Source organism: Peromyscus leucopus, chromosome 13 (assembly GCF_004664715.2).
Source record: "Peromyscus leucopus breed LL Stock chromosome 13, UCI_PerLeu_2.1, whole genome shotgun sequence".
Taxonomy (NCBI): Eukaryota; Metazoa; Chordata; class Mammalia; order Rodentia; family Cricetidae; genus Peromyscus; species Peromyscus leucopus.
The window spans coordinates 48411713-48426631 of NC_051074.1; positions in this window are offsets into that span (position 1 = coordinate 48411713).

Sequence of the window (14919 nt, forward strand, 5' to 3'; positions counted from 1 at the left end):
CTGTTCGTGCCAAACAGTCCACTCCCCGTACCCCCTTGTCCTAGTCCTGCTCTCACCACGCTACTTCCTGTCTCTATGGACTTTTCTACTCTAAGCATCTCACATAAGCAAATTCATTCTGTATTTTTTTTTGCATGCCTTATTGATCCAAGGTATAACATGCTTCAAAATTTCATCCTTTTTAAGAGCTGACTAATATACCATTGTTGGTACATACTGCAATGTGCTTATCCATTCACATCTGGATGGAAATTTAGATTCCTACTTGTTGACTCTTGTGAACCATTCACTGTGAACATGGGGATACAAATAGTTGCTTCACTATCTCATTTTTAATATAATGCTTAGAAACTATTGAAACTGCCTTTGTAAAATAGTTTCCTATTCCTGTGAGGAACTGTATACGGATTGGTGGGGTACTTCCTTTGAATTCTGTCATTATTATGGGAATAGTAGAAACACTCTTGTTTTGGCTGTCATGGAATATTCTTTCTGACTCTCTAGAAGAGAGAGATCTCGTTTCTGTGTGACCTGTAAACTAAGGATGGGCATCAGCCATTTCAGTGACAGAAAAGAATCCTCGGAAGAGCCATGCTTCACGATTCATGAAAGCTACATTTCTAAGTCATTTCTAAAGTTAAATTTACTGAAGCACAGCCATGCTTACTCATTTTTACATTGTCTACGACAACCTTGAAGCAGCAAGGAAAGAGTTGAATACCTGTGCTAGAGACCACACAGCCCTCAAACCCTTAAAAAGACTTATAACTTGGCTATTTTGAAAGCAAAACAAAACACAAAGCCAACAGCTGACACAAATCTTTGATCTACTCCCACTTATTCATCTACATTTGAGAAAGCCAAGTCCAGGACATCGTCATGCCAGGCCAAAGATTATAGACCTAAGAGCGGCTAGAAGGGATCCAGCCATCCCTCCACCTTGAGCTTCTAAATGTGTCCCATTGTGATCCTGAAATACAGGACAGCAGCCTACCATAAACCACTGGGTGATGTTGGAGGATATTAGTTGAAGGTGTGTCATGTTTGTTTATGCTGTGGAACATTTGTTTAATGATGCAAAGATGTGTTTTATTCTTTTCTGTTGCATCTGTTTAACTCTGTGACGCTGTGTTACTTTGCCTGTCTAAAACACCTGGTTGGTCTAATAAAGAGCTGAATGGCCAATAGCAAGGCAGGAGAGAGAAATAGGCAGGGCTAGTGGGCAGGGAGAATAAGTAGGAGAAGAGGGAAGATTAATCAAAGGAGGTGAGGAGGATGCCAGGGGCCAGCCACACAGCCAGCCACGGAGTAGAAAGTAAAGGAAAACATATAGAACAAAGAAAGGTTAAAAAGCTCAGAGGCAAAATGTAAAAGACGAGAAAAGGGTTAATTTCAGTTTGAAAACCTGGCTAGAAACAAGCCAAGCTAAGGCTGGGCATTCATAAGTAAAAATAATTCTTCATGTATTTATTGGGAGTGGGATGGTGCGGCCCCAATGAGTAAAAAAATCAGCTACAGTGATGGACCACACCATCATTACTCCACACCTGCCCATGTTCTCAGCCTTCTCTGCTGCATCTCGACACAGCAGGCTCACTTTGAGACGGTCTTTATTAGGGAGGGTCACCTTGGTTCATATCTTCATGTGCTGATGTGATGGTTCATTGCTTAATGTGCTGACCTTGCCTGTAATTGCTTAAGCATGATATCATATGATGAAATATTTCCTCACTTCTTTCAGGATAAAGCCCGTGTCCTAAGACTCCACTGAGCTGGCTTTTGCTCGCTCCCTCTCCCCAAATTCATCTTCCCACTATTGCCTCCTCAATTTACTCCTTGTTATCCATTGTCTTAAGAATTTCACAAGTGCTTCTGGACCCCCTGTAGGGACTTTTCCTCTACTAGAGAAAAAAAAACATATTACTTTGTCCAACACAGCCATAGTCTGCCTGTCTGTCTACCTCCTTCCCTCCCTCTCTCTCTCCTTGCTCCGTGTGTGTGTGTGTGTGTGTGTGTGTGTGTGTGTGTGTGTGCTCACACTCCCACTCCCTACCACAGACAGAAGGACTCACCCTGTGCACTCTGAGCAGAGTGTCAGCATTGCCGTCCTGAACTTTTGTTCAGGGTTTCTATTTAACTTTCTGTCTCCCCTGCTGGAAATTAAAAGGAATGGAAAGAAATACATCCAAGAGAATAGCAAGTCTTTAGCTGTGTTGTGTATCATGGTGTGTGATGTGACTTCTGCTCCTGCTTCACTGAACCAGGACACTGATGTCAAAGAGAACTTAAGATGAATGTGAGCAGAGGAGGAGAGCTAAGAGTTCACTCATCTCTCCACTCAGTAGCTCGAGAAACATTTACTAAGTGTCTACAGTGACATCAGAGACAACGACTAATAAGACCATTTTCTTGGTCTTTGGTAACTAAGGGTCCAAGACGGGAAAATCTGGACCTAAATTGAAAAGGGAGATTGTGAAGGGTTCACAACGCGGTTCCATTTACGGGGCGGACGCTTCCGTCCAGCCACTTCCGCATCAAGAGCGTCCCGTAGCTAGGATACCGGTGGGCCCGGATGTCCCGGGCCAAGGGGTCTCGCGTGATCAGAGTCCCGTGACGTTGCATGGTGATGCAAGCGCGCGGCACCACCATGTGCCCTACGTACACACGTAGAGTAGTGACGTGACCTGGCCACGCCCCCAGCCGGTTTTAAAAGTACAGCGCCATATTCCCCACTCCCCTTCTCCACGCACGTGTCTCTCCCACAGGCCTGCGCACTTTCTATCCTTTTGTTTCTAATAAACTCTATAAGCGGATTCTGTCGTGTTTCGTGACGTTCCTTGCAGGGTAAGAACACAACGCAGCCAGAAAACTAACAGATTGACCTACTAAAACAATGCTTTTTAAACTTAGGGTCACAATTCACGAGCGAGCGTGAAATCCATTTCATGAGCTATAGCCGGGATTATTTACAAAAATGGAGGAGGAGAAGGAAGAAAAGAGAAAATATTGGGGTACACGGGGCACTTACTGCTTTATGATTTTTGTGTCGGTTCCATGTGTGAGGGGACTACAATGGGATTTTTTACTACGGGTTATGATCAAACCATTTGAAAAACATCACTTTAATATATCTGGATTTCATGGAAGAGTAGAGAGGAAAATGTGGTTTATAAGTTTTTACATCAAATCTATATATGTTTAAAATAAAAATAGGACATTCACAGATTTTCTCACCTCTTAATTTATAGAAACCCGGGTTGATGCTATTTGTATGATTTTGAAAACATGGCTGCACGTTCTCTGTCAATGCCTCTGTTAAAAGCCAGGATCTATCGCCTCTTTCCTTGAATTGTACTGGGCGCTGTAGCTGCTTTCTCAAAGTAGTGCCAAAGATATGCTAAACGGAATGTTGAGACTCAGCCCTAGAAAGCCATGGGGGTCCCCATTCTGACTGTGGAGGCTTTAGCCTCCATAGATGTTTAACTTCTCCACCCACCAGGTGGGCATGCCAGTTATCAGTCCCACCCAAGCCAAGCCCAGCAAGGGTTGTGAGGAAGCCATTTGAGTCCTTTATATCAACCATTCTTCAGCCAAACACGATCAAGCGACTTCACGAGTGCTGGGTAGAACATACAAAACTCTCTCAAGAAACAAGGCTCAAATTACTGACCAATAACATTGGGACACAAAATAAAAATGAATGCCGTCAGAAGGCACAAGGTCGTTGTAAAACAGGTGACACAAAATGCCTGATGCCCAAAATACTCATGAAAATAGTGTTGGTTCTTGTTTTTTTTTTTTTCCCACCTAGAGGCATGATTCACAAAAAGGACATGAAGTCAACTGAGTAACAGCAGGAGGAATTTATCCTAAAATAGGAAAAAACAGACTAGGAAGTATCATAATCCATAGTTCACAAGAAAAGTAGCTCTGAGCCACTTCTACAGCTATATGCAAATATGTATATGTATATGCATAGCATGTATGTCGGGTTCCGACGTGTTTTTCATTGTGAATTCCCAACATTTTTGAGGAGGAGTCGTATATCAAAACATCTGAATTTATTATGAGAACAGGCAAGAGATTATTTAATAAGATTATCAGACAATATGACATCAAAAAGGAAAGTCCTTAAACATTTCCCAGGCATCGAATTCCGAGCCATGAGTCAATGCCATTTGCTTGTGGTAATTATCAAGGCTGGCACTGGCTCCATGTGTTCTCGGAGCTGTTTCTGCCATGATGCTTAGCTATCATGACTACCACGTCTGAGTCATGGTGTTTTATAGTAGTGTGTGTAAAGCATTATGCTTTGAAAAGGAAATATTTTCTAGTGTTTGTTCTGACAGGGCACTCTGAAGTTAGAATAATGGGCTCAGGGCGACATCAAGTGGATCCTACCCAGTAATAAAGTCTTGGCATATTTGGATTTCGCGTCCAAATTCTCTTCGCTCTTACGTATTGGACTGATCTGACCTCTGAGGTAATTCTTAGCAATTCAGTTCATGTGAAGCGTCTTGACCTTGCAATGGTGCTTGAGGAAGATGGCAGAGGGGGGTTCTCACTTGGAATTACAGACTCACATCTAGGGGCTTTGTAATGAATTGGGTTAGCAGAGCTAAAACATAAGTAGCGTTTTCAGGGGAACTCTAGGATCATTTCTAACTGACACTCCACTAACACCCTGTGGGTTTCTTGTTCTTTCCTAATGTGCATTGGCCAGAGAGCAGCAGATTTTATAGTGAGGTAGACTTTGGAATAGTCATACATAATCCCGAAATCCCTAAACATCATTCTAGAACTGCAAAACTGACTTCCTGTCAGAAAACCTGGCTCCGCTGAGCTATTTTAATCGAGCTGTTCTTCTTTGAGCTACTTTCGTACCAATAAATTAGCAATAACAATTCACGTCTCCTGACTTGGTTTATTGAGAAAGGAATTATGTGATTTTTTTTTTTTTTCAGAAGTGGGCATTCCAGTTAGTAGCACGACACTTAGGGAGTAACTTAGACCAAGCCTATTCTGTCAAATACTCACTGGGAGCCATGAGGTAGCATGTCAGGAACAGAACAAGAGCACCCCGCCTTGTCCCAGTAGAACATGCCGCGGTGAGTCCAGAGAGACCCTCTCCTCTGGTGAAAAGAGAAGCGCTTGCTCCCCTTGGTCCCTCAGGTAGAAGGTTTGCACGACACATTTGACCATCTAGATGGCATCTAGAGGACAGTGAAGCAGGCTTGGAATCTTGAGATTTCATAGAGGATGCCACACCAGCACAAATGTGTGATGAAAGATCTTATGCATTTCCTACAGTAAAAATGTTCAGACTACCGAGTCCGTCTTCCTGAGGAAATACCCAGTCATCCACTTCTGTGCGAGGCAGCATACAATATAGACTGTGAACATTTATTGTGGGCAACACAGGATAAATATATATATATATATATATATATATATATATATATATATATATATATATATTACTGTGCTGTGTAGTGGAACAAAACAGAAACACAGGCCCTGCCTTGCTGCCGCTCAGAGCTAGCTCAGAACAGACAAGCAGCCATTAGGGTCTAATGGGACACATCACACAGGCATGAAGAGGTGAAGTCACAGAGTGAGAGTGGAGGGTCTCTCTTAGACCAAGAGGAGGGGACGTCAGGAGGAGGATCCTCGGAACAGACGTGCAGAAAGAGCGTTGCATACTGCAGGATGACATACCACAGTTTGCTCCGTGGAACGGGTTTTAGGAGATAATGAAGGGAAAATGGGCTATGAGGGGTCCAGAAGAGAGGACTTCATATACCTTCCTGAGGATGAGCTGCTAATAAGACAAGCACAGAAGCGATGCAGCTCTGCATCCATTAGAAAACAGTGCTTTTTAAGTTCCATTTTACATGCAGAAAAGTTAAATAAATCCTAAGTATATAACTCAGCAAATCAAAAATTCTACCATAGGTGGGCATTTCACTGTTCCACGGTAACTGTCGACGGCTGCTAGACTGTTTTGATACCACTTCTGTCTATGAATGTAAATCTGCTCTGAAGTTTCTGCTGCAGATGAGAGCATCGACCCTGAATGAAACTATGTCGAAGCACTGTTGAATGATTCAGAGCCACACGACTGAGGATACAGAACAATTCTTTAAGCCAGATATTGCTCAATGGAGTGCAAGCAGTCAGCCTTGCTTTTGGCCGAGGACTGGGTTTACTCTAAGTAGTGATGGGTAGGGAAGAGGTCAGACCAACATGAGAAAGGACCCAGGAACGGCAGTACATCCAGGCCTTGCTCAAACAGCCCCAAGAGGGTGACAGTGCTACCCCAGCACCCCAGAGATGAACGACCCTTTTGTTTCTGCATATTCTGCCTTCCAATGACCGATGGGGACCAGGCTGGGGGTCCCCATCTCTGCCTAAACCACAGCCTTTCCTGTCACAGTCTATCAGTGCCCCCTTTTCCTGACCAGTGTGTTCTGGGCAGTGTCTGCTTTTGTGCTTACTAATGCATTCTGTTCATTTTTGACTCTAATTCATAACTCTTCTCTCACGCTCCGCCCCACTCCCCGCAGGCTTGGGGACAATTTTCTCCCTGCAGAAACGTCCAATACTGCTGTCATCTGCTATGGCTGCCACTAATTTGTTAGCCGTCATTAACCTTGCTTGGCAGGGCAGGGCTGCTTCACAAAGTGCTGAGCATCCTGCCTTCTGGCCATCCTGGTCCAGTTGGCTAAGTCGGGTCAGTAGGATTGGTGACATGGAAGATGGAATTATACAACACAGGGGTCACTCGGCCTGCTGTCGAGGCAGGAACTCGGAGCTTGGACAGTTTCCTCCCAAGCTGGGAACTAGAGGAGACACCGTACAGTCGGTGCCCTCTGCATCTCTAGACTCCACAGCCACAGACTGAACCAACTGTAGCTTGAAAGTGTGTTTCAAAGTGCAGCTGTGCGGGATGCTCAGCGTTCATTCCTCGTCCGTGTTCCCTAGACAATACAATCTGACTGTTGACGTAGGTTTACGTTGTACTCAGGATTATGTGCAACCCGGAGATGACACGGGAGGATGTAGTTGCCCATGTGGAAACACCACACCACTTCACATAAGGTACTTGATTCGGTATCTATGGGCTCCTGTGGCCAATGCCCACCGGACACCTAAGGACAATTCCATTCATTTATTTGACAGATGACAACCTGCTTTAAGTCTACGATGTTAAGAGTACCCCTAGAAGACAGCCAAAGGACAGAGTGCCTCTTACTGTAACATCTCTGTTCCCTCCAGACTGTGTATCTCTCCTGCACGAAGTGCCCCCCCCCCCCGCCCCAGGATTCCCACCGAGCCCAGACTGCAGCCTGCGCTCCCCAGGGCAAAAAGGAGCAGCCTGACCGGATCCTTCTCCTCTTCCTTACCAACTTCAGTTCTTTCCTGCTCACCAACCACAGCTGAGCTGCTCCAAGCCCCTCCCCACCTTGAGGACTGTTTCCTCAAGAGCGTTGGCACTTGATGTTTGCAATACCTGCAGCTCCCTTCTTTCAGCTTTCCACGGAGCTCGGGTTCCTTCCCAACCTGAATGTCAGTCCCCCCAAGAGAGCCTCCCTACTAGTGACTCAAAAAACCCAGAGGCAACCCTGGAAGACACTCAACTTGGGAGAACGGCGGGCTATGAGAGCATATAAGAGTCACAGTAACAGCCGGCACAAGTCTGAGGCACGCAGCACTGTAAATGTATTCAGGTAAAGATCCTGTGCACACAGCTGCATGTCTTTATGCAATGTGCCATGAACACAATAGAGTAAAACATGCTGACGCTTAGTGTGCCCTGAGCTCACGCTTCACAAGAACTCACACTTTTTATTGAACAGAGCAGGTGGGCAACAGCCAAGTATAAGTGAAAAGAGGGCTGTGCCCCTGAATCTTCCTCCAGCTGCCATGTGACTGACGGGTGCCTGAGCATCTAGAGAAAGGGAGGTCAAAGCCGGAAAAGAGCTAGGAACGTTTGAGAAGCAGAAGGTAGACCTGAGCCAGGGATGGGTAGGAAAAGATGAGTGTGGGGTTAGACAGGGGACAGATTACACTTGGCCACAGTCAATATCTGAATTTCATTCCCCTTGCTACAGGATGTACCCAGGTATTTCAAACAGCCAGGTGACATGCAGGTCTTGTCGGTCTCCAAAGAGCGCTCTGGGTGCTGCACCGGGAAGGGATGATGGAGGTATGTTTGTAATGGGAAAATACCGACTCCACACTTCAAAGTCTGGGTTGTTCCCAGCAAGAGTGTAAATGCTTCACAAGCACTCACCAAATCCCTGTGATAGCCCACAACACGGATACCACCCCACCAGAGAGTTCAGCAGCTTTCCAGGGGTCACACAGCTGGTAGGCAGCCGAGCCTCTTCTCAAACCAGGGCAGTGCGGATTCAGTCTGGGCTCATAACAAGCCGGGTAGAGTAGGCACAGTTATTCCTGCCTTCTCCACTGACAAAGGGCTGCTTTGAGCTTAAAATAGCATACTCTGGTAAAGTGCTGTGAATATTAAGGAGGGTACTGTGCGAATTTAACAATGCCATTATATCGTATAAATATAACTCATTAGACAAAGTATAATGAATTGGCTCCTAATCTTCTGTATATTATGGTTAAAAGAAGCACTAATATTTGCAGCAAGAAAAACAATTAGCACATTCATTAAGTTGAGTCCTGCTTACACTTTGCTCATTAACTCTAATCGTCTATGAAATACTTGAACTAAGCTAACACGTCAGCCCCAGAGCCATTAGTGCCTATCAGTAGACGGGAGGCTTTAACTTAGGGGATGTTTTCATTTTATAGACTAACAAAGAGCCCAGCTCAGTCACCATTTGCCCCTTAATGATATACATGATCACGATATTGAATATAATTTAAGCTCACAAATTATTAGCCTCCATACCAGCACCATAAGCTAGACCCTAATTAGTGGTCACATGTATTTCCCTGCACTTCACTGAACATTATAACTCCTGTTTGGTCTGTCATCAGCAATATGCAGTCTAAAATAGAGCATGTGAATATTTCTAATGTGTAGCTTTTAAGTTTAAGTCAACGTGGACAACTCTACTAGGTAACCAGGCACACCGAGAAGAGTGCTCCTGACTCTTCTGAGACCACAAACACCCTTAAGAGTCTGGAGATGGCATAGACTTCCTCCCAAGAAAAATGGGCATCTATATATATACAATTTAAGGGGGTCACAAACTCCTAATACAGATCTTCTTAGCAGTAAGAAGGCCACATAAAGAATTTGTGCTTTAATCTGATTTGACTATTTAGAGACAACTGAAACTTATGCCCAATTATGAATGCTCTTCTTGAATAAAGATTGGTAGCTAACAGACAAGAAAGGGTAGAAGTAGAAAATTTACCACTGGGGAATGTTTCATGCAATGGTGCTTTCTTGGGTGATATAATAGCATTGTGTCATGTTTGGGAACATTATCAATTTTAGGGGATGCATGTTAAGATATTCAAGGGTGAAAGGTCATAATGATGTAATTTACATTGAAAAGATTTAACAAGATAGATGATTGATACACACATGCATGCACATACGTAGTAGAAAGAAAGATTGATGAGTAATCCAGGAAAAATGAAAATACAGAGCGGTATTATACTAGGTGGTGGAGTCAGGGATGGTGGCATATACCTGTGATGCCAGCTGTCAGGAAGATTGTGAGTTTGAGGTTGGTCTGGGTTGACACGTTGAATCTCAGCAGCTGCTACATATCTGACTTTCGTTTTACTGTTCTCACAATTTTCTCATTTTTGGAAAAATTTGATAATTGATATCTATAGGAGAAAGATAATAGTTTTTAGTGTTTGAAGTTTGAGATAGAAAGCATTAATGTAATTTTAAAATTTAGGTAGTAAAAGTAGAGCTTGTATGTATAGTCAAAGGAGAGATTGGTATTACAAGATTCACGTGGAAAGTAATTTTCAGATTTGTCACAGAAATAAGTTTAGAGAAGGGGCCGATGGAGAGGGAATTGATCAGATAAGATTATAAATTACTTTAACCCACCTTAAGTCAACTGAAATTTCTTCGCATATTAGTATGTGTATCATAAAACCACCATTATATTGTATAAGTATAACTTGTTAAAGTATAATGAATCAGTTCCTGAATCTCTGTATATTGTGGTTAAAAGCAGCAAAACAAAGTTTCTAGAGAGATGTCTCAGCAGTTAAGAGCACTTATTGCTCTCGAAGAGGACATCAGCACCCATATTGTGGCTCACAAGCACCTGCAATTCCAGTTCCAAGGTGTCTGACTCCCTCTTCTGGCATCCCTGGGCACCAAGAATACATGTGGTGCACACACACACAGACCAGCACTCACACACATAAGAAGCAAGCAGAACCCTATTATCATCTAACTTCCATCAAGAAATTGTCAATTTCTCTAAAAATTGGCTTAAAATGTCATCCCCGTTAATGGTTTTCTGAAAACTTGAGAAAATTCCCAGGCAAGGCAGTGGAACTGACGTTGACAAGCCCCTCCACCGGAGACAGACTTACTGAGGAAAACAACGGTAGTGAATCACACAATACACAGCCAACGTGGAGACAGTGGAGATACACCACACTCCCCGATGAGAAAATCAAACACTGCAAAGAAGTCGATTCTCCCAGGATATATATAAAAACTCAACGTGATTCCAGTCAAATTCTAAGATGTATATTTTACACAGATGAGTGTTTTGTCTACATGTATGCCTGCCCATCAGAAAAGGGCATCAGATCACATGGGACTACAATTATACACCATTGTGATCCACCATGTGGGTGCTGGGAATTGAACTCAAGACCTCTGGAAGAGTAGTCAGTGCTCTTAACTGCTGAGCCATCTCTCCAGCTTCTCCAATCAAATTCTGAACCACATTTTCCAAGGTCCTTGATAAGGCAATGATAAAATTTATACTGAAGTCTAAGGTTGCCAGGAGTAGAAACAATGAATAATTAAAAATAATAACAACCAAGTGACCTGTCTTGGCAGGCTCCAAGGGTCTGATCACAAAAAGAGACTGTGACATTAGGCTGAGGGAAAATAAGAGAGCAGCAATAGCAAAAGGAATCCAGAACATTCCTGGGCACACATGGAAATACTAATAAATGAGAGTGGGACTTTGAATATTCGTGAAGGAAGGATGGGCATTTGAGTAAGCGGTGCTTAAAAATTAGCTAGACATATTGAAAATATAAAAGGACACCCCTTACAATATAACTGTCTATTGTACTCAAAGTTTCAAATATAACTTTTTGGTACAGACTTGGGAAACAATATTTTCAGTATGATTTTTAAAACATTTATTTGGTACTTCAAACTGCATTAAAATACTAGACTTCTTTTTTAAAAAGCTGCTTAGTTATGTATCTGTGTAAGTCAGTCTGTGGGTTTGTGCATGTGTGTGCAGTTCCTGTCAAGGCCAGAAGAGGACGTGAGATGCCCTGGAGCCAGAGTTGCAGGTAGTTGTGAGCCAACCAGTGTGGGTCCTGGAAACTGAACTTGGGTCCTCCACAAGAGCAGTAAGCATTATAAACCACAGCCATCTCCCCACCATAAAGAGACATTTAATCAGGTGAAAGTAATCACTAATTAGTGGGATGTATTTGCAATTCATATAATAAAGGGGAGATTATGTAGAATGCTTAGTAGCTCATAAAAATGAAAAAAGATAAATAACTTAATGGGCAAAGGTATAAGCCAACACTTCTGTGAAGGGGAAACACACAGAGACAATAAGTGTATGCAATGCTTCCCTTTATTTAAAATTGATGGATTGCAAATTGAAACTACAAATAAAAATAACATTGAAAACCACCAGACAGACAGAAATCACAGAGTCAGACCCTATATTAGCAAGAACATGGAGTGTCAGAACATTTACGCACCGCTGATGAGACCATCCAGTTTCCACTAAAGTTTAAAAAAAAAAAAAAAAATCCCAATGGATTAAATCCACAAATCTGTTGAGAAAAAGTAAGTTTCTTATGTGCACCAAAAGACATGTGTAAGAATGTTCAGAACAAACTCTCCATAATGGAAGAAAACATGTTACACTCACTCAATGGGGTGCCGCAATATGTAATATAAAAATGAAAATGAGTGAGCCAAATGAACGGTGGCTCCGTATTCCAACATGGATGGACAGCATTGAAGACACAAATGTTTGTTTCTGTTGCTGTGATCAAATATCTTGACACAGTGGCTTAGAGGGGAAAGACTCATTTTCGATCCCCTTCCCAGTTTCAGTCCCCCGTTTCAGGAAAATCACATGACAGGAACTTAGAGTCAGCTGGTCCTATTACATTGCAGTTGAGAAGCAGAGAGGAAGAGATTAACGCACACATGCTCGTACCCTGCTTCTTTCCTCTACTTTCTACAATGCAGGACCCTTGCCTCGCAAATATGTGGCCGACAGCCATCAGCTCCTCCCACCTCCATTGACATATTCAAGAGGTTCCCCCACCGATGAGCCCTTAGGACAACCCAGTCTAGAAAATCCCTCCGTGAAATGTTCTTTCCAGGTAATTTTAGATTGTGTCAAGTTGCCAATTAAAACTACCCTTCACACACACAAAATAAAATGAGAAAGATCCTGTTTTTATAAAGTTAAAAAAAATGCAAAACCACAACAATGCATTTTTAGGGATGCTTACACATTGGAGTCAAATATAAAGAAAAGCAAAGGAATAATGAACTCAAAATTCAGTACTCCAGGAGTGGCTTCCGTGTTAAAATAAGTTTTGTTTCGTTTTTTTAAGCCAGATCGGGAGGCATGGCATTTGTCATGTACTGCAGAATCACTGTAAGGTTCCTCCACCTCAGGTACTTAGGTTGACAGTCAGGCGCTTGGTAGTACTCCCACCTCTGAGGACCAGTGTTGCAACTGTGATGTACAAACGTGTGTTTAGATGTTGCTAACTGTCCCCTGCAAATCGAAAGCCACTGCTCTGAGAACCACCACCCTACGTGTCCATCTCATACATAATCCTTGTGCGGGTAAACTTTTACTAACTTTTTTTTAATTATTAAAGGTTCTAAAACATTCCGTGACCCAAACAACTAGTTCACTAGCCAAATGAGACCCACTGAGGCAAACAGACGATTGCCTCGTTCCCCCACTGGGTCTTCAACACCCCTTATGGGCTTGACAGTCTCCTGTCTCTAGCTGATCCCTCAGGCAGGTCCTCTGGCTTTTTGATCTGACATTTTAATGTGGTTAAACCTAATAAATGGAGGAGATTTATCAAGCTTCGGGGGTAGGCACTTGGATAATGAACATGTCATTTCTTCCAAACTGAAGCAAGGATTTAATAAAATTGTAATCATAGTCTCGGCAATTTCATTAACCTTCATAATGATTCCAAAATTAATTTGAGAAGATAAAAAGTTGAAAAAGATAAGAAAGAGAGGGAATGGAGAAACAGGACTTCACACGAAGGCGAAATAATTAAGATAGTGTTTGGAAAGACAGGCGACCTAATGGTGGCAAACAGAGTCCAGAGTAAGGACCACGGAGCATCCATCAAGGAAGCTATGGTGACAAGTTAGTCCTCATCTCCACCATTTAGCACTTAGTTATTCATCGTGCTCACCCAGGGTCCAGTGTCAGTGTGGATGGATGGATGGATGGATGGATGGATGGATGGATGGATGGATGGATGGATGGATGGGTGGGTGGGTGGGTGGGTGGGTGGGTGGGTGGGTGGGTGGATGGATGGATGGATGGATGGATGGTGCGTGCGTGCGTGCGTGCGTGCGTGCGTGCGTGCGTGCGTGTGTGTGTGTGTGTGTGTGTGTGTGTGTGATATAATAGCCTACACAGCACACTTTTCTCTCACTTCCTCACAGAGAGAAGCTGAAAGACTGAAGGAAGCCTTTGCACTCTCATCTGAGAACAGACCTACCAATTCTGTTCAGGTCACTGGCCATGGCTGCCAAGCTGCACAGGAGTAAGCAGAGCGACGCCAGGGTCCCCAGAAGGCCAGTCAGAGGTGAGCACCAGCAATGCTCACAGTGAATACTCCGTGCCTCGTCCTCTGAGCTCTATTTCCTCTGCTTTTCCAAATACAGTTGCCAATACCTGGGTTGCAGATCATGAAGCAAAAAGTAGGGTGTTCAGACGCTAGTAATAGGTCAACTTTTTCATCTAAAAAATGAAAACATGGGCTACTTGACTCACACTGTGACTCCAAATGGATTGAAGGTTTAGACGTGAATAATAAATATCTAGTGTTCTTAGTAAAACTTGGCACTTACTGTCTTTACTAAATCTAGTAAAAATTTCTCAAGCAAGGTAATGAGCACCGATTATTAAGGGAGTGATTGATAAATTCAAGTAGCAACAAAACAGGGAACTATATTTTAAAACAAAACGGAGACCAACAGAAGACACTTGGGTTACAAATAACAGAACACTGAACTTTATTTGGAAATCTAAATAACTTCTGCAATGAATAAGGGGAGGAGGTATTAAAACACTAAAAGGATGAATTAAATGAACACTCAAGTCCACTCCCACGAACAAGACGTTTACTAAAGCATTGTTGATAATAGAAAAATTAGAAATAATCAAAACTTCCATGGAAAAACATTCTCTGATGTAGCTCAAACAATAGAATCCTAAACCAAAGTTGAAATGAAAATTGCGCTCTACCCATAGCAGTGTGGATAAAAGTTGGGAAAGATAATGTTTGGTCAAAACACAACTGTTTACATACATTTTAGTCTGTGTATTGTTTTTTATATTACAGGTTACAAGGTCTAATACAAAATTACAAAAAAGAAAAGTCAGGTCAGAGTCAAGATCAGGGTTGCCCTTGAGGTGAAAAGGCAAACAGAGCTGAAAGACCTCAGCTTTACAAGCAGTTTGTCCTTTGCCT